This window comes from Hirundo rustica, chromosome 4 (genome assembly GCF_015227805.2).
Source record: "Hirundo rustica isolate bHirRus1 chromosome 4, bHirRus1.pri.v3, whole genome shotgun sequence".
NCBI classification, from domain to species: Eukaryota; Metazoa; Chordata; class Aves; order Passeriformes; family Hirundinidae; genus Hirundo; species Hirundo rustica.
The window spans coordinates 11,180,404-11,201,124 of record NC_053453.1 but is presented as its reverse complement, the minus strand read 5'-3'; the positions used below and the strand labels follow the sequence as shown (position 1 = coordinate 11,201,124).

At 37.0% G+C, this 20,721-nt stretch overlaps 1 protein-coding gene across 8 annotated transcripts in view; it reads right to left on the bottom strand.

Annotated features, from left to right (window-relative positions):
* MAGI2 (membrane associated guanylate kinase, WW and PDZ domain containing 2) overlaps positions 1-20,721 on the bottom strand; it is a 713,954-nt gene that overhangs the window by 379,954 nt on the left and 313,279 nt on the right. Inside the window, exon 1 of one of the 8 annotated variants that reach the window (XM_058420132.1) lies at positions 6,559-6,779. The exons of the other annotated variants lie outside the window; for them this stretch is intronic. The gene's annotated coding sequence lies outside the window, so the exon portion shown is untranslated. Of the gene's footprint in view, positions 1-6,558; positions 6,780-20,721 lie in introns of those variants that run through there. 8 annotated transcript variants of the gene reach the window in all.

Sequence of the window (20,721 nt, the reverse complement as noted above, 5' to 3'; positions counted from 1 at the left end):
AGCCTGACCATCTTTACAAAGATGACTGAAAGTTACTTCTGTTTAAAAATAGTTGCATACTTTCTCTGTCTCAGCCTCTCAATTTATTTTCACACTTACAAAGGAGTGAACCCCTATGGATTTTTAAATAAAATTAACTGCACAAATGTAAACTACTACTTATAGGAGAGAACTGTAAACACTGGGAATTTGACTTCTTTGCATATCAGCAATAAGGTATTTTTTATACAGGTTCCACCATTTAAGGGGCAGAGAGCATTTACTAGTGCAAATGAACACTGCCATTATTTTGTTGGTATGAAAACAGCAGCAAACATGCTTCCTCAGTTTAGTTTTGAATTCTGAGCAGAGCTCGTATTTCACACAGTAATAGTCAGTAACTTCCATGGACAGGGAACATAATTACAGTGTCCTAGCTCCAAATGGCTGAAGGTTGTAAAGGATAATATATAGCACCTGCTGAATCTGCAGAAGGAAAAAAACCTAACACAATAAAGAGCTCCCTACTGGCACACTCCTCCTTTTTCAGAAGGACTTTCCAATAGGCACAAAGACAGGTGTTTTTTGATGGTTATGTCGCTGCAGTTGGTTCGACAACAGCATTTGACAGCTGCAATGACAGAATGGGAACAGACTATCCTCTTGGTTTTTCCAGGTTTTAAAATCCAGCCATGCAAAATCTAGGAAAGTTTGGAGTTACCCTTCTCTTTTGTGTACCAAAATCCTCCTAGTGCTGTCTGAGGGGTAACTACCACTCATCCCATAAAGATTTCTGGGGTGCAATGATACTCGCATTTCCACAAACTGTTCACTTGTGTTTTCCAGAACCTCTTTCTATTCCATCATCTAAACAAGAAACACCAAAACTGCAGTCTCCTTCTGTCAGTCAGGAGCTGCAGAGCTCTGAAGACAGAGGCACACACTCTTCCAGTCGCCCCAGTCAATTATGTGTTCAAACAGTGAACAATTATGATCTGATCAAGCTCCTTTATTCAGCCATCTACAATTCTCCCCAGATGTTCTAGATTTATGGAATATTCCAGTGGCTAGTGTCATAATCAAGCTTTGCTTTTAGATGTTCTTGATCCCAACTATGTGATAGAGAACATTAATTAGTGACAAAGGCACTGTTCCTCATGCCTCTTTGGGTTATGTGCACTGTTAAAATATAAAATGCTAGATTGTAACTGACTGCATAACATTACAGGGTGATACCAAGTTACCTTTCAGAATTTCTTCCAAGAAGCTAATTCTGAGGGTGAAAAATCCTTTAATGAAAGGGAACTCTGCCCTGAAGGTCCTGTCCCTGCAGAGGCTTTGCTCACCAATGTTTCATTACAAACATTATCACCTCCTGGACTCATCATGGCTTCTGCCGTCACAGAGATGAGCACAATCACTCCAATAACTTCAGCCAACGTCATGAGCAATCCTGAAGATTTAAGCCAGGACCTTGGGAGAGGGGACAGATGGAGAGCAGGAGCAGCACAGGAGTGCTAAGGCTTTGTGCTCCCATCAGAGCAGGTTTCTCACCAGATGACCAAGTCTGCAGTTACACAATCCATATCCAATTAGTCTGCTTGAATCAATCCAGACTCTAAGAGTTCCTAAATCTTGATAAACTTCCAGAAATCTTTAATTTCTGTTATCTAGGACAGACTTTTATAGCTTACATCTTCTCTGTCATCAGAAAAAGCACTCTAGTGGAAATAATTCTTCACACTGTACTTCACTGCAATTTATTTATTTGACTGGAAAGGAAGGGATAACTGAGAAAGAGAGCTTTTATTGTGATGTGCTCTCTATTGCAATGCTTCCCACATCCATGCCCATTTGTATTCCATCACCTCTGGGTTATGAGCAATTCTGTCAATGGGGATTGTCATGGCTGTAAAGACTTAACTCCTAATACCTTCAGATTAAAGAATTTTTCCCAGGCACTTTTTTTTTGTTGTTCATATTTTCATAAGGGATAACAGTTAGGGGGTCTAGAGGTTCAGTGATCACCCAGTATCAATCCTATTTACTTGTTTTCTTTGCCAGGAAGGTGATAAAATGTATTTAACCTGAGCCCCTCTGCAAGATCAGATTTTCTCTACTAAACATTCTCTTGTCTCATCTCTAGAGTGAAACTTGGCACCAATTTCAGCAGGGGCACAACTGAGCCACATACCCCACTCTCCTTTAGTACCATTCATATGATCATGCAGGTATTCAGCATACAGATTCAGATTATAAAACTATCCCAAGAAAGCCACCAACTTTCATTGCTCCCTTCAGCAGTTTGGACCAAGGGAATATTGGCAAAATTCTTTATGGTATACTTGGCTGATGTTGGGATGAAAATTAATTCCCTTTTTGTCATAGGAAGACTGATGAGATTGAGAGTATTGTGTTCTGTAGACCTCTGTATATGCACCTCTCTATAACCCAGCAACAAATAATGACTTCATCTGGAATAAAGAAAGGGCTGGTGGCAGAAATTGCTTCTCACTGTCCCAGAACATGGAGTTGGGGCAGAAGAGAAAAGTCATAGATGGTTGGTAAGGTTAAATCAAAGAAGGTTTACATAAATAAAGAAGTATGAGAGGAGAAATACAAAGAAATTAGAAGGGTGACAGGAAAAAGATTGTAATGTCAGGATAGAAGCATGTTACATTTTTCCAGGTGAGAGTGGTTTTCTTTATTCAGTTGAAAAAGTCAACCTAGCCTTCCATGGTTAGAGAAAGAACAAACCCAGCCAACTTTCAGTTTACAGTTCTCAGCTCACTACTATTGATGTTTGGTTTTCTACAAAATAGTGGGCAGTCTAGGTAGGTAGGCATCATTTGTACACAAACACCAAAGGTCACGAAAAAAAACCATCCTCCTCTTTATCCCACAGCATAATGTAGTCAGAAACAGTTGCTACAGTGATCAGAGAGATCTCCGGAATTTTTGTCTGGTGCTTTTATCAGACATGTCGGTCTGGGGTATGCTATTTACATGAGGAAGCAATGACAGAGGAATAGGAATGTTCTTATTGGGGCGGGGGGGGGGGGGAGGGGGGAATAAAAAGTAAATATATGCTGACCATACTCTTTTCTTGGCCCTATGGGCTACAATCAGCTCTGTTATAGTGACACCGTTTACAACAAACTTGATTTAAACTGGTTGCATTAGGGCAGCTGGGAATACTATATGGGCTTTAATGTTCTTAAGCTTATTTTTCAGTGAGAGCACGATGGTTTCTGTATAGGCATTTGCTGCTGAAATGGGAAGTAGGTGGGCTGTTTGATGAGTCTGTCAGCTGGAACACTGGCAATTGCTACTTGGACTGCTTCAATGTAAATATAATTTTCTCAGACTTCAATACTCTAGGTCTGAGCATTTTTTCCTGTTAGTATACACTAATCTATCTAATTCTTGTTGTGATTTATTTTCATCACAACCAGAAGACAAACCTGACTTTTACGTTTATCCACAGGACGTATTTACACAGCTTTCAGAAAGTGATGGTGATAGATTTTCCTAGTGCCACCATTTTATTTCTGTTTCCTTTGCCCCTTTACAGAGGTCCAGGGTGTCACTGCTGCACCATGAGAAAATGTGCATTTCCAAGTGAAGTCCCTGGGCAGTTTTCATTTTGTAATGACAATAAATTAAGTCAAAAGTCATGCTTAATTTCTTAAATCAGATTTTCACTGTTAAATCCCATTTTAAATAATGCTGTTGTTAATAATCACATAATCAATAGACAATGGTCCTAGTTGGATGTGTGTATTTCTTTAGAGTTGAATTTGCTCATTTAATTTCTTCTGGAAACTTTTCTGCCTGATCTTCTATCCAGTTTTTCTTAATGTAAGTAAAGTTCTGAAATCCAATTTGTTCCTCTCAGTATTAGACTCCCATTTTATACACATGTGAAAATCAGCCTGGTTTGGCTTACCTTCCAAAACTGCAGATGCATTCCAGTGCTTTGTAACTCTGGTCAGTGTGAATAAGGCATCTGGAATCTTTCTGTCACTCAAAGCTTTTTAACTCTATTTATTTGAACATCTCTCATTGACATTTCTGCTTGTCTGATGGTTTGCAAGATGTTTGTTTTCTTTTTCACAATCCCAGTGTGGAATTGTGTCACTTTCCATGAAGCAAGTGTTTACTACTGTCAAATTATCTACCTGTACAGAAGGAGCAACGGGATCTGCACGCGGTGTTAAAACTCCTTTTTACCTCCTTTCCAGAGGTAGTGGAAGCATTTAGGTCTATGAAAATTAATCTCAAAAGACAGTAACAAGTCTGGCAAGTCACATTTGGGGGTTTTGTAAGTACTGCACACAACCTGCTTTCTAAGCACCAATAAAAATAGTAGGCACTATTAAGCAGTCACAAAAAACACTGGCCACATTTTCTGGAGAGGATCCATACTACTGACAACTTCTCACAGCTACCCTTCTGCCTCCCACTTGCCCTACTTTTGTGCTATGGAGACACCTTATCTGAGGGAACATTTAAAGAAGCGGTTTTCACTGGAGTGGAATTCCCAGTCTCCCCATGAATCCCCTGGCACAGATCCCTCTGGAGAAACGCGGTCCCTTTCCTCTCTCCCCTGCAATCACCCCACACATGCACAGATAGAGGCTGCTCCCACCTCTGGGCTGCAGCTGCTGCTCAGGAACGCTGGAGCAGAGCTGTGGAATCAGGCTGAATGGCCATTCTGTGCGGGGCTCTTTCCACCCAGCACACTTGTAGTACAATTAAAGGAGTGCCTCCCCTGCTTCTCCTCCCCCCTCACTCTTGTAGTACCTGAATGTGAACTTCTCCCTTGGATAAACAAACACCTGTACCCCTACATATACTTCTGGCCTTTAAGGACTTTATCCCAGTGCCTTTTGTTAGGATTTTCAGTTTTACCTGTCAGTTGCTGGCTGGCATTCCTTTCTCACCTGTATCGTGGGTGGCACAGTATTTAAGACACATGTTTTTCAACCCACTTACTAATTCCAGCAGAGCTGACAGGAACTGCTTTATTAGCAGTATTTATACAACACATTTGCAATACACACTTTTAAAAATTATTTATTTTTTTGTAAACAGTAGTATTGGCATGAGATTCTGATTTCAGGTAAAACAATCACTGCCCACTATAGCCCCTCAGCCAGTCAAACAATCAAAGAAAGCAAAGCAAAACAAGCCAGTCAGACATTACCAGAGAGAATGGTGATTATAACAAACAACAATACATGGGGAAAATGCATGGCTATTCAGAAACTGTCTTTTGGGGACAGAAGAAGAGATCTGGAGCCATTTTTCACTAGGTTCACGAGAAAATGTCAGCACACAGATGCTACTGTACTGTCAGATTGCATCTTAATTTGGCCAAAGGGGACCCAGGCAGTCACCCCTCACAGACATTTTTAAAGGCCCATTACAAATCTGATTTATTGGTTGCTAAGAGTCTTCCTGCTATAGTCTGCAGATTTTGCATGACATGGAGCTGAAATCCAGTTAGAGATAAATGTCTGCTTCTTTGTATGATCTAAATCCATCTAAATTCAGTATTTCTTGGGCATCGGTCAAACCTCCCCTCGTTTGCCCACCTCCTCTCCTCCTAATACCTTAAGGCAGTTTACTTCAGAATGAAGCAGAACATGAACCTGTCTAAAATTGCTAATTTGTATATAACTCTCTTGCTGCCATTTAAAAAAAAAAAAAAAAAAAAAAAAAAGGAAATGCCTTTTGTTCTAAAGAGGCAGGGAAAAAATTCAGGAACAAAAGAAATGCATCTGCCCAGCAAAAGAAATGAGAAATTGCTGGGATATGTATTATATGTTTAGGCATGCTGGTGTTAACAACAACCATTCAAATAAAAATGCTAATTTACTCCTGTTCTTCAATATTAAAAAAACCCCCAAAACCAAAAAAACAACTCGTCTTTTTTTTTTTTTTTCCTCAAAAAAAAAAAAAAAAAAAAAAAAAAAAAAAAAAAAAATCCTTGCCTTCTGTGAAAAGCCAAAGATCATATGAGTGAAATGCATTTGGTATTGGTGAAGAAATAAACCATTTGAATGAAATCATTCAAACTTGCTCTACTTGAACTGCCCATTGTTACAATTCAGACAATGTACAACAACAAGCACAGCTCAACTTCTAACCATGCCCGCATCACAAGGAATTCAAAGTCAACAGCTCTTCCTATTTCCATAAACTCACCTCCAAAGCCTTCATTTGCAGCTTCTCTGGCAAAAATCTACTAGCATTGGAACAGTCATCTGACAATTCGTAACAAAGCATGCAGCTCGTCCTAAAACCTTGTATTTCGTGAAAGAACTATTTTAAACAAAGACAACATCAAAAGCTACACAAGGATCGCTCACAGCAAGTCCAACTCAGCCCAAGTTTGGATTCAACATCTGTCTGAACACAGTAGTGCCTCCCATTTTGGTTTTATTTTGGGGGATTAAACCCCACCTAATCTTTTTAAGTGACCTTGCCTCAGGTTCCAGCTGTACTGCTTTACAGATCCAGAGAGAGAGAAGGGAAAAAAAGCAAGAAAGAGAAGGCAGCGCCTTATCCCACCTTTCCATGGCTCTCAGCCCGTCTGTCTTCGCGTGATCTGCAAACCACCTGTACTGGATCCAGCCCATTCTGGGGACGGAAATTCCCGGTAGATGTAGTCTCAGCTGCGCTTTGATTTTTCGGCACGAATGTCTAGAATCTTCTGCTTAAGCCAGACACAGCAACACAAAACTGCAGCTGAGCTCTTTTGTTATCCGTCTCTCCAGGGCTGAGGCAGCGGCGCTCCCGCTCCCTCCGCCCCCGGCAGCGCTGGGCTCCGCCGCCGGCCCCCGCAGCCGCCACCTACCCCAGCCCGAGCCGCGCCGAGATTCCTCCGTCAAGGGGCAGCTCCAGGGGGCGGTCAGGTGATCTTCCGGTTAAAAACGGAGAGGATGCTCGGGGACCGAGCGCACGGATCCGTGGTGGGATTCAAGCTAGCCATTTACATTACAAAGCAGGGAGGGAAATAAGGCTCGGAGGAGATCGTCAGGCATCCTTCTGCTTGCCAGCACTGCGCTGGCAATCCACACGAGAAGGTACAGCGCGAAGATATGCAATTAAACTTTTCAGTGGCAGTAATCATACATGCTTTGGATACCATGAAACTCCTAAACATTTAAAATTAGGGGTTTATTCCTAAATAAGCATAATTTTCTTTTTAAATGTTCTGCTGGATCTGTATCCCTTCACAGGTTCTTCCCAATTGTACATTTTTTTACAACACAATCTTTAAATATTTATGCTGAAGCCATATTTAATTTCTCATCAGCAAATGGACTGTACTCAACTAAAAACAATTATTAGTTCTTTATTCACATTATTACATTGCAATTCAAAGTATCTTTGATGTAAGGGCCATTATATTTAAAACTGACTCTCTGAGTTGTAGACTATCCAATGGCCCTGCTCCCTGAGATTACCCTGATTAAAGTCACCATACGGTGCAGGGCTTTGGAATTTAGGCTCTAAAAGACTGAAAGAATTCAGATTCTGTGAGAATCCTAGTTATTGCCAAGTAATAATACCCAAATATTGTTGTAAAAGTCAGAATTGCTTGCAAATGATATGTAACAAGAAAATCTTATAGGAAACAGACTGTGAATCCTGATAAAATATCAATTTTTAACCCAAATTTCCACTGAAAATTTTATACCATGTTTAAAGAGACCACAATTTCACCCAAAATACTCCTATGCATTCATTACAAAATGGTAACAAACAGGAAACATCTGCAAAACTAGGCACAAAGGGTAAAGTAGGCATCCACATTTTATCAGTCTTTCTGAGAAACTACATGTGTAGATGTAATGTATCATCTATTCCAGAAGAAATCTAAACCCATTTTCCTATGATCATATTCTTAAAGACTCAGGTTAAAACCAGAAAGCCCACTCATCCATCCACCATCCAACACAGGCACTTCTAATACTTCCCAAAGTTTCCAACAATATAACAAATAACCATTTACTCATGTTGCATTAACTGCCACAGACACCTCCGTTTCTCTGGCACTACACAGAGAATGCAGACTTCCACCTTTTACTTTCTGTACTATCACTCTTATGATGTAAGGTAATTCTTTTGATTAGTACACAAAAAGAGCAACCTGGATTCCTTTTAGGATGCTGAGGGATAAATTTATATGAGAGATCATGGATTAACTTCACCATATTATTAAGTCATTATTATATCTACTAGACTGATAGTAACTAACTACACCTTGCTCTGACTTTCAGAGGCTTAAGGTTTTTAACCCTGACACATCCTTTTCTGTAATGCTCCTGTAAGAGTGCTTCGTTTCATTCCTATCATAGCCAAAATTTTTGCCACAGTCCATGAGCTTTTGGCAGAAGCCAAGAATGACTCCAAGGGGCCAGTAAAATTCACGTAACTATATATATATATATATATATATATGTGAGGCATTATTTCAAACCAGTCTTCATCGGGAAAAAAAAATCACTGTACTTTGCTACATTTAATTTAATTATATATTGCAAAAAGATGTCAGAAGTGGGACACTTGTCATGCTCAGACAAGCATATCCTCGTAGAAAATTATCTAACAACTATTGCACACTGAACACTACAACATGTTTAAGATGATCCCAACCATAAGAACCAACACAAGACAGGAAGAAAGCAACTTCATCTCAATTGCTCAAGTTTCTGGTTAGAAGTGGAATTCTGCAGTTCTTTTGGGCACTCTGTGTAGCCACATGTAGTTACTCTATTAAAATATTTTTCCTTTCACCCTCCTGAAGCCACAATAGTGCAAGCAGAGTAGAGACATTTACTGGCTGCAATGGGTCATATATGAGAGACCCAACTGAGTAAGTCATGTGAAGAGGCTAGCAGGGCCAGCTAAGCTACATAGCTTCATAACTCAGAATTGCATATATATTGGTGTTTTCTAACTTGGATACTGTCAACCTTTTTATTATTGTTGTAAAGCCAACATAAAACTTCTTTTCAGTAAAGAAATGGGCCTAAGCTATCTTTGCTGAAAAGGCAAATAGGCACAAATTATCCTGCCTGGTACTCAAGAGTAGTTACAACAGTGCATAAATCTAGGGACTACTCAACAAAATTTCTGATGTAGTCAACTACTAGAATGCAGTTGTGTCATTCTACTCGGGATTCCCACTGAATGTGATGAGTTTCTCCATAAGCAAGAGGATCACATCTTATGCACTCTTATTACAGTCATCAAAATGTTCACTTTAGCAAAGCTGAGTACAGTAGAGCTTTTCAACAATGAAATGGTGTGGTCACCCTTCTATTGCAAAGTATGGTTTATAACTCTCAAAAGAAAGTAATTTCATCTGTAAGAAATAGAGCAATGATTTTAGGCTTCCAAAAAAAACCCTTTTATAGTGTCTGGGCTGCCCTACCCATTGACAGGAACAAGTCATTCAGACTTTACATGTTGATGCCATAAAAAGTACAGGCCTAATCCACTGGAAGAAACTGGAGGCTAATCTTCCATCTAAAAGCTGTATGTATACATGCAAGTAGGTATGTAAATAATGTGTACAGTCATGTACACATAATTAATAAAACCATGTAATAAATATGGATGAAAATCTGTCTCAACCATGCAAATAACAATTATGTTTTGGAAATTGTGTGCAGTAATATTTATCAAAATAAAAATCAGTACAAACTGATATTTTACTCAAGAAATAAATACAGGATTTTTTAATCTTTAAGTTTATCTCCTGTAATCTTTAGAGAGGAATTTGAGAATTTCCCAGAAGAATCACTAGTTTTAAACCACACTCTTTTAAAAATCAGAGCTTTAATTCAAACAACAACACAGACATAATCAAATTATTGAGGCATGACAAAAATAAATTAACGGTCTACTTTGTGATAGAAATAGTTTCAGTATTTGCAATGTTAATTTCAAAACAGTAAAAAAATGCATATATCTACATAAAATAACAATAAAAATCCCTATTTTAGTTATAATAATATCAGCCTTAAGGCTGGATTTATTCCTAAAAAAAGCCATAGAAATAGGTTGCATCTTTTAAAAAGTTCATTTATATGCAAGTCAAAAAGGTATATCCTTAAAAATGAAACTATAGCCAATCAGTAAGAAAATGGCTATGTCACGTATTTATGAAGTCTTTCTGAATTTGTGCAGCAAACAGGCACAAATGGCTTCTTTTTCTATTACTTTTCAGATGTAGAATTTGCAAGCCTATATTTCAAAATTAGTGCTAAAGGAAGAAAACAGCTATTAACTTCAGATCCTTTACATCCATATTATTGATGAGTGAAAATATCCAAGTGCATACAAGTTATTAATTTATACAATGGGGTAAACCACAACAAAAAAGGCATTTACAGTATTTTAAGTATCTGCCACCCTTAAAAAGACTGTAAATTATAATTGGGAAATCTAACAGTTTTGAGGTAGATTTGGTTTGGGTTTTGGCTTTATCTACTGTCCTTCGTCATAACAGGTTAAAGATTGCATAGAAGAAAGTGAAAGAAGGCTGAGATAGAGATGTGGTCTGAATCCAGTTACATTATAAATAAGCCATTTGATGTGTGGTCTACGACTCGTGCTAGAGAAAGCCTCTATAGAAGGCCTTTCCATGGAATGGATTAGTTGTTGTCTTTGACTTTAAAACAGACTGAACTGAGAGATGATTAGCCATGTTAATACAAATATCCTTTGAAATTCATGACCTTCCCTTGTCAAATTATGGGAAGCCACAAGAAGAAATTATGGAAACTTTCCCTTCTTTAAAAAACAGGTTAATGATAAAATAGAAGGAACAAAATTCCTTTGACAGTGAGGAGAAATTCACCATCAAGTCTGATGGAATGTCCATGCTTTTTTTTTCCCTTGTGGGTATGTTGCACATTGCACAGGATTGCATCCAGATTTTTTTTCTATTATTTCCAGTGAGGGGGACTCCACAACCTCTCTGGACAATCTGTTCCAGGGTTTGGTCACCTACACAGTGAAGAAGCTCTTCCTTGTCTTCAGGTGGAACTTCCTGTGAATCACTTTCTGCCCTTTGCTCTTATCCAGTTGCTCAGCACCACCAAAAAGAGCTTGGTCTGTCCTATTGACACCCTCCCTCCAGATATTTACAGACATTCTTAAGGTCCCTTCTCAGTCATCTCTTCTCAAGACTGAACAGGCCCAGCTCCTTCAACTTTTACTTTTCTTATAAGAGAGATGCTCCAGTCCCTCAGTCATCTTCGCAGAACTGCACTGTACCCTCTCCAGGAGCACCAGGTCTCTCTTTTGCTGCGGAGCCCAGCACACCTGATGAAGCCTCACCAGGGCTCAGTAGATAGGAAACTTATTACCTTGTACAGGGTTCAACTTGTACAGAGTTTAATTAAATTCCATAAAATTCAACTTGTGGAGGATTTGGGGAATGGAAGGTACAGCTTCCAGCAAAACTTTAACAAAACTAATTTGCCAACCAGTTCTGAGAGTTGTGTTTCAGAGAAGATTGAGTGCCTTCATCTAACTGCTAAACACAGTAGCCTTAATAACTTTAGTAGAAACCAGTGGGTAGTGATGGGGAAAAAAGTCCCATAAAAATGTCTCATTTTTTTTCGAGGATATTAATTTAACTTTCTTGGGATAGTTCAACTGTTTCTCATTGAGGCTGTAATATTGCCTGTTTAGGCTCATGAGGAGAAGGAGAAGATAATTACAGTCCTCTTCAGACAGTGTGTTCATTAGATGTGTTATTTTGGATAAGTAAGTTTTTAAAATTGGTTTCCATTGCTTGTCAGTAGGATGGTCTACAGTGGCATGGCAGTGAGGATCTGTGCTCCTACTGCTTGCCCCTGTTGGAACTCAATATAGTTTAATTGAATTACAATAGGGGTTACCACAAGATGTCAATTACTGGTTTATTCACAGTGCTCACTCTTCTTCCAGTGGCACTAGATTGACTCACTCAGCATATTTCTCTTATTAGAGGACTTCTTCCCCTCTTCCCAGAGAATAAGTATTGTACCAAGGTGCCACATTCTTTATTAAACAGCAGCATATTCACACAACTCTTGTGGCACTGACTGCAAAAATTCAAGCTCCACCTGGTCTGAGTTTATAGCACGTGACCAACTTTATTTGAAGCTATAGTTGGAATGTCTTCCTGCATGTATTTCATATGTTGAAACTTTCCCTCTCTGGAACTGGGAAGATACCATTCTTTGAATTATGCATAGCTATCTTTTGTCCAAAAAAAAAAAAAAAAAAAAAAAAAAAAAAAAAAAAAAAAAAAAAAAAAAAAAAAATTCTTTTGAGAAAATATAATGTTTGGAAAGATTTTTTCTAGATTTCAAGTGTTTAAGTTATGTGAAAGAACTGAATGAAAATAAATCCTTAATCTATCTTTCTGACTGTTCCCTAGTGCTCTGCTATCCAATTTAAGACCTGAAAGATAGACGCCAAATGTTTTTGCTAAAAGCACTTAGTACATTGCAAAGACAATAACCTAAATCCATGAAAACTGGTCAAAGATTTTGCCAATTTTCCTTTGATGCAAATGATATCTTGATTAAATACAATTTTACATTAAAAAAAAAAAACTATTTTTGCATTGTTTTTCCCTGTTAAATAGCCAAGTGTAATAAGTTTTGTAAAACTTTTTCGTGGAGAAAAATAATTTCCTGATCTGTAAGTGCAAATTAAAGTGTAAATTTGAAAAATCACTGTGCTGGTATCAACATTAATATGACATGACTATGTTTTTACACAAATCTTATTTCACCACGATTTAAGAAGACTTAAATTACATTTTAGCAAACATTCGATAATCCTGTGTGTTACTGCTAGTCGGAATAAAACAGAAAGAATAATAAAATTTAAATTTGCAGGAGGAATGGATGTAATATTACAAAATAACAAGACCCTTGACCGAGCCTTCTCAAGCTAGCATTATTGCAATGCACTTCCAAGTTATTACCTGCTAGAGATTATTTGCTCAACTGCATGTTTGCTCAGTCCTCCCTAGCCTCATATATGATACAACCCCCTTCTAAAACAGTTCTCAATATTTCTATTACAAATTTTGGATTAAGATAATGTTAATAACAAATTAAGAAAACCAAATTTTTAAGCATTAAGTCTATGGATTTATTATATTCCTATTAATTGTAATTATAAAATGTTTTTTTTCTTTATTTAATGTCATAGTAAAGTACTCACAAAAGAAAACAAAATACATTTCAATATTTTGCATGTATATATTATATTAAGATATCTTGTTTAAGTCATCTTTTTATGGGGTTGCTATAATACCTTTGCAAAAGAAAATGGAAGGTCTATACTTTTTGCACAAATAGTCCAACTCCACAGCTTGGCATTTACAGAAAGGGAGCACATTCACTATTGCAACACCCAATGGTTACTGACCAAAGACTATTATACTCCTCTGAAGCCAACAATATTTTACTGGGAAGTGGCTGATTTTAAATTTCATATATGATTGTGCTGTGGAAACCCAACATTTGGAAATTATGACACATTTTTCCTTCCCCCCCCTCCCGCTGTGCTGTACGGGAAGAGGAGTTAAGCATTTTTCATACAATTGCTCTTCCACACTGAAACTTCAAATGTGGGGGACTCACTGGGGCTTCTAAAGGCTAGCAGTTTAATCTGAAATTCTGGATTTTTTGTTTCCTATTAACAAAAGACAATCACTAAATTACTGAGAATACATAGAAAAGAATTCTACCTATATGTAAGCATGAGGTATGATAGCTACAATTTTAATTATTTTATTTAATCTTTCTTGTACTGTCAGTACATTTTAACTAGGCACAATAATATTTTCTTATTAATAAGAATCTGCTATTATTATTAATAGTATCCACCTCTGTATTCATGCAGTATTTTAAATGTTATGTTTGCATATCATGTGCATTTTAAAAGTCCAAAGAATTGTATCACTTAATTCCTTTATTCATACATAAAACTGATAGTTTTGTATTTAAATCAGTTATTGGAGAAGTGTGTAAGAGAATTTTCTGGTACCATTTTGATTTTTTTCTTTCTAGAAGATTTTTCCTAAAAAAATAAAGAAGGCCTCATATTCATAGTGTATATAGTAATATTCCATCTAGTCATTAATAGTCAAACACTCACACAGTGGCACATCTGACATAGGCAGCTGAGTTGGGAATTGAAGCCATAATAATTAACAATAGATTTCCTGATCTCACCATGACAAGTAAATGAAACACTCTGTGGTGTGCTTGCCCACTGGAAGAGGGAATTAACTCAGTATGAAAAGCAGAATAGAAGCATATCTCTGATTAGATCTAATGCACAAAGAATGCAACAATGGGAAGCTTGTGTCAGCAGAACACATCAAACTCTTTTCTAAATATTGTGCATGAGTATGCAAAACCATGCACATTCCCCATAAGAACCACAGCGAAATGCACAGGATGTACAAAACACAATCCCTACTGCAATAAGTAAATAAATAATTAAGCAGATAAATAAATTAATCAAGAAATAAAATTGCTGAATGCTCTTGCTTACACAAAGAATTTAAACCAACATTTAAATTTCTTCAGTAATTTTGGCCCCATTCACTTCAAATTTCCTATTTAAACCACTCCTCTCCCTGTTCCCCCTGACCAACCTGGCGGCTCTCAGCGTTCAGGACCTTGGAGAGCAGCAGCGGCCGAGCCCCGCTGGCAGCGGCTCTCACCCAAACACGCACAGCCCGGCCCTCTCGTGTTTCATTCATTATTATCCTCTCTTCTGATTCTGTGTCTCTTACGACTGCTCCATATTTGCCTTTCTGTGTCTCTTATAACTGCTCCATATTTGCCTTTCTCCTCCTCAAATTGTCTTTTTCTCTTATAGTGGCATTTACTGTTGCAGCAACTTTTTGTCTGGGACAAAATGCTCTCCCTTTCATTCTTTAAGGTGTGTTGGTTTGGTTTATTTATTTATTTATTTATTTATTTATTTTTTATTTTTTATTTTTGGTTTTGGTTTATGTTTTGTAAGGCTACTTTCTCTTTAATGTTGACAATATCATCATGGGACATTCGATATAATTATTGTACCAAGCATTACAGTTTTGTTGTTTTAATATGTACGCGGCTGGATACACTGCATTCTTTTACACTGCGTATTGTTCAAAAAATTACTTTATAGATATCTTGAATCAGAAATTACTGTGTTTGTAGTCATATAAAGTATTTCAGTACATCCATAACAATGCAGCTGTAGTTACAAATCTTCTTCCATGTATTAAAAACATTTTAATATTTCAGATTCTCTTCAAAACTTGAAAGAAATGAAAAAAATTAAAACTAAAAATCTGATTCTGCAAAAACTTACAACGGTGAATAATCCCAGTCCATTCACTGGACATATTCACCTGCACAAAGCCACATGGCATGTTCTTGCAGATCTGATCCTTAACGATCTTATTAAGCCTCAGAGTTTAATTAACTCTCAGAGAGATATAAATCAAGAGTGATTCCCAAAAGTCAGTACACACTCACTGGTGTAGCTCACTGATTTTTTTTTTTTTTATTTTTTTTTTTTTAAATTATTTTGGTTTCTTAAGGAGAATCAAGTTTCTGTAATGGCATTATAAGAGGGAGGCAAGAAGGAAGGAAAGGAGGATTGTGGGTATGGCATATACACAAACATGCATTTGTCAGTGTGTCCTTCAGTCTCCCCGACTCTGTTGGAGCACATGGCCAATTTCAAATGATTTTTATAATAAAATAGTCATCTCCAACCTATCATGCTTACAATTTTGTGAAGATACAAAGGGGTCGGGGGAATCAGGAAATCCTGAATAATGAGCACATTCTGGAGATCAACCTCAAGATTCGTAAGAGACCTCTTTTGTGGATTTGGCATTGTGGAAGCATTTTTTCTTTCTAAAAGCCATGAGAGTTCAGAAAATATATTTCATGTCTCTCTTTCAATATGTGGCTTTGTAGTTTTGCTCTGCTATATGGAATTCAGAGTGCATCCTCAGCACTGGCTCCATCAGAATAAGAAATAGCCTCTCTCTGTTCACAATAAACAAAACACTCATGCAATGTTCTTGGGAAGATTCAGACACATGAAAAAAGAAATCCTCAAAACAAAACAGTCAAACTGTTGACATGCCATGATGGACTGTTTATAGTGGCTCCAAGGCACCTTTTACCAAAGATCCACTTTTAGTCAATGCACTTATCAATACACAGTAGGAAAATCAGGCAATATAAAGTGAGAGGTCTAAAAGGTAAACCCCACATATTTGCAAGAATAAGGACAGGTATCCTTTAGTTAAGAATAAGTGGAAGGTGCCTACAAATGCAGACACGTTCAAACATCATCAATGAATCATAGCCTTACTCTGGATCACTCAGAACTCAATTTGGCTAACATATCGGTAATTACATAACCTAGCAACTGAAGATAAAGAACAGCATGTCTGGCAGACAAACTTCCTAAGTCTGATGTGAATTTTAGACTCTACAAAGCTCACTGGGCTTTTTCTTCAGCACAAAATCATAGGTCCTACTACATATACAGTGAAAGAGGAAGGCAAACCATCCTCATTGCAAGGAAGGAGCTGTTATTATTATTGAGATCCCATGCCTTCAACAGAGCAAATAATGCCACTCACTCTGTAGGCACTGACTGAATGTCAAATGGGAACTGAAACTGGTACAGTATGCTCCTAATAAATAATATTTTACTTCTCTAGGATGTTTTTTATTTTTTTTTCCCTAGCACAAAAAAAAATCTTTTCTCTAGAAGAATATTTGATAACTTGACTCTGACAGAAATCAAAACTTGCTTAGTCTCCTAAAGAAGTGTTTTTTTTTTTTTTTTCTATAAGGATTCCAGAATTAAGAAGCCCCTCATTTGACAAAAGAAAATTGACAAATAAAGATTTTAAAGGAAATCTCTGAATTAAAATGTGAGCTAAAAGTTAGAATGGTAATAGGTAGTGACTGTTATCAATAGGAATTCCTAACACACAACTACAGAAAATTAAGGTTTCCTAAGTCTTATATGCTAGGCAGTGGGAACATTAGAAACAGTTAAAATACAGAGGAACAATTGCAGTTGCTATATGTGAAAGTCAAAAATAAATATTAAACACCCAATCTTTAATGATACTTTAGGTGGCAATGTTATGATTTACAGTTACGAGTCGGCATCCCAAGCACACAGCTTACAGTCTCCTTAGAAGGTAGGTAGCTGCAACAACTCATTTTCCAGAGTGTCAGGTCTGTATCCAGTTGTCAGAATCAACAAGAGCCTAGTTTTACTTTTTCTTCTACTGTATCTTTCTGTATTCTGTGGAACACCTTCACACATGAAGAGAAACCCATTTTTGATGTACATGTCAAGATTTCTGATATCACAGTTTACCTCACTGTTCTCTACTGACAAAAAAATTCTTGTGAACAAAGATTACACATACCAAAATTCAGTGCATATTCATTCAACCCTTCCAGTTTCTTCTACGGAATTTGTTAAAATGGGAACTAACTTTTGAGTAGTGTCAAAATCTTGTAGCCTAGCAAGCAAAAAATACTGTATTGCAACAAAAAGAATACTGTATTGCAAATATCTCTAGCCTGCTACTCCGTTAACATATGCGACAGAAGAATTTTTCATTTCATTGAAAGAGTAGAACAGGAGCAACTTATATAGGACTACTTCAAAATGAGAATTGAAACTTTAACTAGATAACCTTTATGCTGGTCTCATGTTCCCTAGAGGAATCATAAGAGGACTTGTGGATTTTTACCTTGCATTTCATCAGATTCCAGTGATGGTACAGGCAAACACTTATATAGAATACAGAATATATATAATGTTAAGGGTATTTTTAACTGTGAATAAAGAATAGTAATTTATCAGTACTGGGATGTACTGCAGATGCTATACCAAGCTTTTGGAATTATTTTTCTGCTATTCAACTTTTTCACATCATAGCAAAATATTCTATTTTACAGGTAGTCCCAGATAAGAAAGAGTTCCTTAATCAATAAAATGATCTCACTCCCAGCAGCACGGGCTATTGAGTGTTATTGGCATTTCATCACAATGGCAAAAACAGATGACTGAAATGGGGAGAAGTAATTTCTTTTAAACCAGGCTACAGCCAGAAAAAGTGCATTCTGAATTGAAAACTAGATAATGAATGAATGGATTGCTTCTGTCCTCTCTTTTAGAAGGCAGAGCAGGATGTATCAGGAGGAAATTCCTTCCTATTTAGGGCCTGGTTAAAACTGCCATCAATGTATCTCACTTCAAGGGATATGTATTCCAGAGGGAAGGAAGAGAATAGTCAGAGATTAGTAATGAGGCAGACTATTCTAGGAGCAGTGACAGAAAGTACCACAAGTCCTTTTTGAAAACTACGGATCTGTTCATAGAAAATACGCACATCTCATGATTTGGTGACTATGATTTTCAAGGAATACCTGTATCCCACTGAAGAGCAATGGAAAATCCATGAGACAAATCATAAGAAAAAAGTTCTTCAAGTACATACTAAGAGTAAAAAATCATGTTATGTAATTCTTGCTCACATTCCGGATGGGTTCTTCTCACTTCCTTTCTTTTGAAACCCACTTTCCTCAAAATCTGATCACCATGCATGCTTCTACTATAAAGTGTTTTATATTAACAATTTAATGATAGCTGAGCCACACAAGGTCATTTGTGTTCTATGAGGTAGAGGTTATTTTACTAGATTCAAAAATGAAGGAATAAAAGAAGCATGACGTGACTCAGTAAAAAGGCTTTTTTACTTGAGGACCTAAATATTCTAATCAATAACACTGTAGAAACATTGTTCCTGGAGGAAAAAAAAAAAATAACAAATAAATGTATTTAATCGGCATAATAATTCCTTAGACTGTTACAGTTTCAAGACAGAGATTCTTTCTTGTTTTCATTCCCTGACCATCTTTCCAATGTCCATCTTTCTCCCTTTCTGGAGTATTACCAATAGATTAATAATTTTGAAAGCCAGCCAAGCTAACAGTGGTGGTGGTGACAGTAGATTTTGGTATTTCCTTGGAACACTGAATTGTGCAGCTAGTTAAACTGAATTGAGAGATGATAAGATGATCTAATGGTCTGTAGTCTATTGCAGTTTCTGATATCTATATCCTCTCTTAAAGCAAAGAGAAATAAAAACATATTCCTGCCAGAATACACAAAATAGTCTTAGGATATATCTCAGGAAATAGTTAGAAGTCTGTGTAAACAACAATAACGACAACAATAACAACAATCTATCAAGTAAGATCAGTATATCTTTAGATACCCAAATCTCAAAGCAGAACACCTAAGCCCCAAGAGTCCAATAACTGAAGTACAGATAGAATAAAAAAAAGGACACCTCCTCCTCCCAACAAATTAATTCAGATGCTGGGATAGCAATTACTCATTTCAAAATTAAACAATATGAAATGAAGTAGACATTTGGACCCAGGTTAGGAAATGTACAGCAATACAAACAACAGTATTAGGCTTGCCTGGAAATAACATAGCCTACATAATTACAACACAAAAAAAAATAAATTAAAGAAATAAAAAACACTCATGTGCCATGGAACTTAAGCTTCAGCAAGTATGAGATCGATGGATTATTTTTGAAGGCTTTCATTTACAGTTAAATCCAAACTGAAACACCAGAGCATTAAAGCCAGAAAAATCCAAAGGTCAGCATTTTTTTCAATGAACAAAGTATTAAAAGTACTCTCTAAGTGAGCACTACTTTTGTTATAAAAAACCCTGTTCACTGAACCGATTTCCTGTTAGCAGACTGAACCATGGATTAGGTACATTTGATTTGAAGAATGTCACTAATGAAACAAATCATCAGGAAAGGAAAGAGAATTTTGAAGTGTGCTTAGCACACTGCAGGGTCAGAGTGATGAGGTTTTGCAGAGCAAGGTGGAAACTCAATGGAAAAAAATAAGGGGAAAATACGAGTGTATTAAAAGGGATTAATGATGTGGCTTTAGAAAGCTGAACCTTCTGAAAGAGGTATTTGGAACTGAGGTAGCTGATGAAATATAAATGTCAACAACTGTTACAACTTAATGCAAGTGAAATATTTGTAGTACAAAGTCATAAAGAAGTGTGGCTCTAGTTGAAGTTGATCTGGGTTAATGAATGCTGTAAGTTTTTACAGTTTGGAGCAAACAATTGCTAGTTAGAGTTTCTGGCTTGCACCAATAATGTTATCATTAAAATGGTGTAATTTTAAGCAAGTCATGACTGCAAGGCCTCAGTTTACCTGTTTATGAAGCCAGAATGGCATTTAACTGTGCTCTGGGGCTTAATTATGCTCATAAGGTATAGGGGATCATTGTAGGAGATGTGTGCATGTGAATTTTTATGAGCATAACATCTGTATCAACAGTTCTTTGAATAATAAAAGACATGTAATCTGAAGGATTGGAGGTGTAAAGATGGTGCTTTTCCACATCACTGTATAGTAAATTACACGTAATTAGAAAAAGCAAAACTAAGATAAAATGGGACAACTTAATAATTATGCTTAGAATCCAACACTCAACATCCCACATATAAAAATCTATGACCTTCTAGGATGCTTTTCTGATATTTGTCTGGAAGATGGTCAAGGTTATGCATCAAAATTTCGAAGTCCATAGTTCATAATGGTGCCACAGA